Here is a 6,481-nt window from a genome sequence, read left to right as displayed (position 1 = left end):
TGAAGGTAACCTCTTTCACTCGACTGACTTGTCACCGTTGATTCGTCGCGGAACTGCTGGTTCATGTTTGACTTGCGTTTACAGAATTCTGCCAAAACTTTGAGGAAGAAACCAGTCGAGTGGAAACAGGCTTGGATCCCATCAACTCTCCAATGAAGGATGAAGCTGCCATGAACGTGCTTCGACTGGAGTCTCGCGTCGCTGGTGTGGTGGACTATCTGGCCCGACTGAAGGCAGCAGCGTCGCGAATCGACACGACACTCTGGCCAGGGGAGACGCTTCACAACGACCTCGAGTCTTTGATGACTCGACTAAATGAAGTCCTAGGCCGAGTGCAAGAGTGGAAGAAGTCTTCTGCCAGGTGCGGTGCTGATGTAGCTCTGTCTTTAGTCCGTGTTCACTGCAAAGATGCACGAGAGGAAAAGCTGGCGTCCCTCAAGGTGGCCAATACTAAGAAGCATGACTTCCGATCTTTCATGGAGACATTCATTGCTGCTGCCACTCGGATTGCTGATGGAAATGACCTGGACGAGTTCGTCGCACCCTCCAGTCCTCCACCGGAGGAGTAAAAAACTTTTATGCTTGATGCCTTAAATTTGCCTCGGAATGCCGAGTGGTTTTTGTAACCGATAAACTTTAACAGGCTTGATGCCTGAGCACTTCTGGATCCGTAGGATGCTATCTGAACTTGATGCATGAGCTTTGCGGTTGAATATGTTTGCATTTGTCTTCGAACGGCATTGTTCTTCGCTCGAAATATATTTTTGTGCTTGGGACTTGCTCTTGCAGGCTGGAGCACAGATTTCAGTCGACTTGCGTCCTTGTGACCCAGGATGAAGCGCACATTATATTTGTGCCGAAGCTCGAAGGAGAAGGTAGCAGTCGACCTGCACATCGCCGTCCTTGCAGAGCGCACGTTGTATTTGTGCCGAAGCCCGAAGGAGAAGGTAACAGTCGACCTGCACCTCATTGTCCTTGCGGGTCGGAACGATTTTCATACTTTGTCGAGTGATGGACCGCCGCTAAGCCTCCGAGTGAGAGGTAGATTCACCACTCGGTAGGATTTCAAATACTTAGGCGAGTACTGGACTGCAGCTAAGCCCCCGAGTGGGAGGCGGATTCACCACTCGGTAGGATTTCAAATACTTAGGCGAGTACTGGACTGCAGCTAAGCCCCCGAGTGGGAGGCGTATTCACCACTCGGTAGGATTTTAAACACTTAGGCGAGCACTGGGCTGCAGCTAAGCCCCCGAGTGGGAGGCGGATTCACCACTAGGTAGGATTTTAAACACTTAGGCGAGCACTGGGCTGCAGCTAAGCCCCCGAGTGGGAGGCGGATTCACCGCTCGATAGGATTTTAAACACTTAGGCGAGCACTGGGCTGCAGCTAAGCCCCCGAGTGGGAGGCGGATTCACCGCTCGGTAGGATTTTAAACACTTAGGCGAGCACTGGGCTGCAACTAAGCCCCTGAGTGGGAGGCGGATTCACCACTTGGTAGGATTTTAAATACTTAAGCGAGCACTGGGCTGCAGCTAAGCCCCCGAGTGGGAGGTTTGCTCACCACTCGGTAGGATTTTAAACACTTAGGCGAGCACTGGGCTGCAGCTAAGCCCCCGAGTGGGAGGTTTGCTCACCACTCGGTAGGATTTTAAACACTTAGGCGAGCACTGGACTGCAGCTAAGCCCCCGAGTGGGAGGTTTGCTCTCCACTCGGTAGGATTTTAAATACTTAAGCGAGCACTGGGCTGCAGCTAAGCCCCCGAGTGGGAGGTTTGCTCACCACTCGGTAGGATTTTAAACACTTAGGCGAGCACTGGGATGCAGCTAAGCCCCCGAGTGGGAGCTTTGCTCACCACTCGGTAGGATTTTAAACACTTAGGCGAGCACTGGGCTGCAGCTAAGCCCCCGAGTGGGAGGTTTGCTCACCACTCGGTAGGATTTTAAACACTTAGGCGAGCACTGGACTGCAGCTAAGCCCCCGAGTGAGAGGTTTGCTCTCCACTCGGTATGATTTCAAACACTTAGGCAAAACGGATTCGCAGCTCAGCCCTTTGAGTGAGAGGCTTGCTCGTCACTCGACAGGGAATTTTTTTATACAAACTTAGGCGAAACAGATTCGCATCTAAGCCACCCACTGGGGGATTTCTTACATAAGCAAAAGCGGCGACAATTAATGAGGAAATTATAACACTTTTGTCTTTGATAGATAAACTACATGAGTACTTTTATTACATCTCATCCGAGTGAGTATTTAAGTGTAAAAGGGGCAGAGCAGATCCGCATTCCAAGCTCGTGGCTCGTCAACCTGGCGATCGACGTTGTAAAGACGGTATGCTCCATTGTGGAGAACTTTGGTGACGATGAAGGGGCCTTCCCAAGTAGGGGCGAGTTTTTGTGGCTTCTGTTGGTCCACTTGGAGGACCAAGTCTCCTTCTTGGAAGGCTCGGCTCTTCACATTTCTGGCGTAGAATCGGCGCAAGTCTTGCTGATAGATGGTCGATCGGATCACGGCCATCTCTCTTTCTTCTTCCAGAAGGTCGACTGCGTCCTGCCGGGCTTGTTCTGCTTCGACTTCAGAGTAGAGCTCGACTCGCGGTGCATTGTGAAGTAGGTCACTTGGCAGAACTGCTTCAGCTCCGTAGACCAGAAAGAACGGAGTTCTCCCAGTCGACCGATTTGGAGTAGTCCTCAATCCCCAAAGAACTAATGGAAGTTCGTCGACCCACGCGCCTGCTGTGTGTTTGAGGTCACGCATCAACCAGGGTTTCAGTCCTTTGAGAATTAGGCCATTTGCTCTTTCTGCTTGTCCATTCGACTGGGGGTGGGCGACTGAAGCGTAGTCGACTCGTGTGCCTTGAGAAGCGCAGAAGGCTTTGAATTGATCGGAATCGAAGTTTGACCCATTATCAGTGATGATGCTATGCCGAACTCCATATCTGAATATCAGTTCTCTGATGAAGCTGATGGCAGTGCCAGCATCAAGATTTTTAATGGGCTTGGCTTCGATCCACTTGGTGAACTTGTCGACTGCCACCAGTACATGGGTGAAGCCGCTCCTGCCAGTTCTCAGTGGTCCCAACCATATCTAACCCCCAAACAGCGAAAGGCCAGACGATTGGAATGGTCTTCAAGGCTGAGGCGGGCTTGTGTGACATATTGGAGTAGAACTGACATCCTTCACACTTGTCGACTATCTCTTTCGCCATTTCATTTGCTCTGGGCCAGTAAAAACCCGCTCGGTATGCTTTAGCCACGATGGTCCGAGAGGACGCATGATGGCCACAGGTCCCCGAGTGGATGTCGTTGAGAATCATTCGACCCTCTTCCGGCGTTATGCATTTCTGGCTGACTCCAGTCGCACTTTCTCTGTACAACTGTCCCTTCATGACAGTAAAGGCCTTGGATCGACGGACGATCTGCCGAGCCTCTTCTTCATTCTCTGGGAGCTCTTTCCTTAGGATATACGCGATGTAAGGCACTGTCCAGTCGGGAGTGATAACCAGAACTTCCATGATTAGGTCGACCACGGCTGGGACCTCAACTTCAGTCGGATCCGTGGCACTTTTTGGCTGCGGGGCTTCTTCGGTGAAAGGATCCTCTTGAACTGACGGCACGTGGACATGCTCCAAAAACACGCCACTGGGAATGGCTTCTCTCTTGGAACCTATCTTCGCCAAGTCATCAGCTGCTTGATTTTTCAGTCGGGGTACGTGATGAAGCTCTAACCCCTCGAATTTCTTCTCCAGCTTTCTTACTGCGTTGCAGTAACCAGTCATAGCTGGGCTTCTGACGTCCCACTCCTTCATCACTTGGTTAACCACCAAATCCGAGTCGCCGTAGACCATGAGGCGACGGACGCCGAGTGAAATGGCCATACGCAACCCATACAAAAGTGCTTCGTATTCTGCTTCGTTGTTGGAGGAATCAAAGTGAATCTGGAGTACATATCTGAGCTTATCTCCTCGGGGGGAAACCAACACTACCCCCGCACCGGAACCATTCAGCATTTTAGAGCCATCAAAGAACATGGTCCAGTGCTCCGAGTGAACTTGAGTCGGCAATTGTTGTTCAGTCCACTCGGCGAGGAAATCTGCTATTGCTTGGGACTTGATAGCTTTCTTTGCCTCAAATCTGATATCCAAGGGAAGGAGTTCAATCGCCCATTTTGCCACTCGACCAGTTGCATCCCTATTGTGCAGAATCTCTGATAATGGGGCGTCGCTCATGACTGTGATGGTATGGTCAGAGAAATAGTGAGCAACTTTCTTCATGGTCATATAAATCCCATATACAAGCTTCTGATAATGAGGGTATCTTTGCTTTGATGGGGTCAGGACTTCAGAAATATAATATACTGGGCGCTGAACTTTGAAGGATTTCCCTTCTTCTTCCCGCTCGACCGTAAGTACTGTACTTACGACTTGTCATGTGGCTGCAATGTAAAGTAGCAAAGGCTCTTTGCTGATCGGGGCAGCAAGCACCGGTTGGGTGGAAAGCAGGGTTTTTAACTCTGCAAACGCTGCATCAGCTTCAGGAGTCCACTCGAACTTGTCTGACTTCTTCATCAGTCGGTAAAGAGGCAATGCCTTCTCACCGAGACGAGAGATGAATCGACTTAAAGCGGCCAAGCAACCAGTAAGCTTCTGAACATCGTGCACACGCACAGGTCGTTTCATTCGGAGTATAGTGCCCACTTTCTCTGGGTTTGCGTCGATTCCTCATTCGGAAACGAGAAAACCGAGTAACTTTCCGCCAGGAACTCCGAATGTGCACTTGGATGGATTAAGCTTGATATCATACCTCCTGAGGTTGGCAAATGTTTCAGCGAGGTCAGTCAGCAGGTCGGAACCTTTCCGTGACTTGACCACAATGTCATCCATGTATGCTTCCACATTCCGACTGATTTGAGTGAGCAAACACTTCTGAATCATCCTCATGAACGTGGCTCCGGCATTCTTGAGGCCGAATGGCATGGTGACATAACGGAAGCACCCGAATGGGTGATGAAAGCTGTTTTGATTTCATCGAGTCCATACAGACGGATCTGATGGTACCCGGAATAAGCGTCTAAGAAAGACAGTCGTTCACATCCCGCAGTTGAGTCGACTATTTGGTCGATGCGGGGAAGAGGAAAATGATCTTTCGGGCAGGCCCGATTGATATGTTTAAAGTCAATGCACATGCGAAGTGACTTGTCCTTCTTGGGGACCATGACAACATTGGCGAGCCACTCGGAGTGGTAAATCTCTCGGATAAACTCTGCTGCTAAGAGCCGAGCCACCTCTTCGCCAATAGCCTTCCTTTTCTGGACGGCGGACCGCCGCAGATGTTCCTTGACAGGTTTTGCCTTTGAGTCGACTCGCAGACGGTGCTCAGCCAGCCCCCTGGGTACACCCGGCATTTCAGAAGGTTTCCATGCAAAGATGTCCCAGTTCTCACGGAGGAACTGGATGAGCGCTTCTTCCTATTTGGGGTCGAGTGTTGTGGAGATATTGGTCGGAGCAGCGTTGGGGTCGGTCGGGTGGATGTGAACTGGTTTTGTCTCACCGGACGACTGAAACGCTGATTCCGTAGCGGGCTTCTTGGCTCGCAACAAATCACTCGGGTCTGCATTTCTCTGGTGTTCCTGCCACTCTTCTGCCACCATCTGAGCATCGGCGATCTTTGAGCCTTTCTGAAAGCACTCTTCCGCCTTCTTGCGATTACCAGTAACAGTGATCACGCCTTTAGGGCCAGGCATCTTCAATTTGAGGTACACGTAACATGGTCGAGCCATAAAACGTGCATAAGCTGGCCTGCCCAAAATGGCGTGATAGGCACTTTGGAAATCCACAACCTCAAATGTCAACTTTTCTTTGCGGAAGTTTTTGGAATCACCAAAAACCACATCGAGAGCAATCTGGCCGAGTGACGCGGCCTTCTTGCCAGGAATGACTCCATAGAAACTCATGTTGCTTGCGCTGAGTCTGGACATCGGAATGCCCATCCCTTTCAGCGTCTCAGCGTACAGTATATTCAAACTACTGCCGCCATCCATCAACACTTTAGTCAGTCGAGTGCCTTCGACGACTGGGTCGACCACCAGAGCTTGCCTCCCAGGGGTGGCTATGTGCGTCGGGTGATCAGACTGGTCGAATGTGATGGCCGTCTGAGACCACTTCAGATAATTGGGTGTCGCCGGAGCGACCATATTCACCTCTCGGTTTATAACTTTCAGTCGACTTTTGCTCTCAACGTCAGCAAAAATCACCAAAGTGGAATTGACCTGAGGATATTCTTCGTCACTATCCCCCTTGTCCTCAACTTTGTCCGACTCTTTTTCCTTATCCTTGGACTGTTTCCCCTGGAACTGCTGTATCAGGAGTCGACATTGTCGAGTGGTATGCTTCGGGTAAATGAAATTACCCTCTTCATCTTTCTTCGTGTGGATGTGACACGGTAAATCCATCACGTCATTTCCCTCTTTATCCTTCACTTTCT

Source organism: Triticum aestivum, chromosome 3B, assembly GCF_018294505.1.
Source record: "Triticum aestivum cultivar Chinese Spring chromosome 3B, IWGSC CS RefSeq v2.1, whole genome shotgun sequence".
In the NCBI taxonomy this organism is placed as follows: Eukaryota; Viridiplantae; Streptophyta; class Magnoliopsida; order Poales; family Poaceae; genus Triticum; species Triticum aestivum.
Note: the sequence above shows the minus strand (reverse complement) of the source record.